At 46.4% G+C, this 1696-nt stretch overlaps 1 protein-coding gene across 1 annotated transcript in view; it reads right to left on the bottom strand.

Moving 5' to 3' along the window:
• Positions 1–1696, bottom strand: part of tenm2a (teneurin transmembrane protein 2a) — a 123507-nt gene that overhangs the window by 73148 nt on the left and 48663 nt on the right.

The raw sequence follows: 1696 nt of genomic DNA, 5'->3' as shown, positions 1-1696 counted from the left end.
TATATGTATATATACTGTATATATATATGTATATATATATATATATACATCACTACCAAAACAAAATAATCTACTGTGGTGCAAATGTAAAATGACGCTGGGCAACAATCAGTGGCAACTAATCATCACAACTGCAGCTTTGTTTTTTATTTTTTTAAAATATAAATTTCTGTTTGTTTTTTGTGTTTTGAACAGATTTAAAGTTTTAAACTTTAGTTGTAAATTTAAAACTCGTCCTTAAAAATAGCTTTGCATTCACCAACTATAATGAATGGCCAGAGCCGGCGCTAACGCTAGCTCTTCCTCGGAGCGATCCGCTTCACTCTGCTTGGCCGTCTCCGCTCTCCTGTCGTTTTCGGTGCAGCGTTCCCAGACAGGTGCTCGGAGCCAGACAGTATTCCCACACAAACAGAGGCGGTTTTTAGCCGAGCTCGGCAACAACCTTCCATTCCCATTCACCTGTCACGCTTCACCGGGAACACGAGTCGTGTCTGTCCACCTGGTGGCTGGGGTAATGTGGGCTGCGTTACAAGAACAAACACACACACACACACACACACACAGACGCAGCGTGCAGCTTCCTGAGGATTATCTCACAGTGGTCACTTTCTGTCTGGATTGCTAAGACTCATTTCCTGCCCAGCGTCCACTCTCTGCAGGAGCACTCCAAACACACTTCAAGAAGGAGGCGCTCTCTCACAGCACACGCAGAAAAGTCAATGGTTGGAGGTGTTTTATTTTAGCATCCGTCCTGTGTCTCCCAACATGCCAGGATGTGCTCGCTCCGTGCCAGTCGGCCTCTTAAAACTCATTTAGGTCCATTCTAATGGCCGCCCAGAGCCAGACGCTCTCTCTGCACCAATCAGATCAGCCGTCCTGGCCGGGGACTGTGGCAATTTGCAATTCTATCTAAATGTTGCCTCGCCGCCGTCCAAATATCTCTTTCACCCTCGGAGCTCTCCTCGACTCACCCTCTCTGTTCTCTGTGTCTCTGACTCCCAGGTCCCCCCCCCCCAGACCTTCTCTCCCCCCTCAGACCTTCTCTCCACGTCTGTTTTTTTTTTACTGCTGCATTTGAAGGTTTCATGTCTTTATCCTTTTTGATTTTTAAATTTTATTTTTTATGTAAGACATCTCATTAAACAACTTCAAAAGTCAAAGTTTTACTTTTTTTTCCCCACAGTTTCAGCTCCTCTGTAGTTTCTTTTCTTTTTCTTTTTCTTTTCTTTTTTTTTCTGGCCTTTTGTTTGTGTTCAGACTCAGAGACAAAGAGAACCCAGAACAGAGTGTGTGGGTGTTTATGTGAAACAAGAATGCCAGAAACAGAGAGTGTGTGTGTGTGTGTGTGTGTGTGTGTGCTCTCTGCCAGTGTCTGCCATTAGGGTGTCAGTGGCAGAGTGAATTTATTTGCCGTGTGGTTACTGGGCTAATGATTGATGTTGCCCCAGCAAACAGTAAACCAATTAGGAGGCTGATGTAACGTCATTTTAAAAGCCTCCTAATCACGTTGCTCTTGAACCTGGGACCCGGGCCTTCCCTAATGAAGATTTATCCTGGATCAAAGGAGAGTCTAACGCCATTAACAATAGATTGTATTCCACCAAAAATCACATTAGGACTTCTCTGCTCACCCCCCCCCCCCCCCCCCCCCCCCCCCCCCCCCCCCCCCCCCCCCCCCGCCCCCCCCCACAACACC

Source organism: Cynoglossus semilaevis, chromosome 15 (genome assembly GCF_000523025.1).
Source record: "Cynoglossus semilaevis isolate Cse_v1.0 chromosome 15, Cse_v1.0, whole genome shotgun sequence".
NCBI classification, from domain to species: Eukaryota; Metazoa; Chordata; class Actinopteri; order Pleuronectiformes; family Cynoglossidae; genus Cynoglossus; species Cynoglossus semilaevis.
Note: the sequence above shows the minus strand (reverse complement) of the source record. Positions and strands in the feature narration are given on the sequence as shown.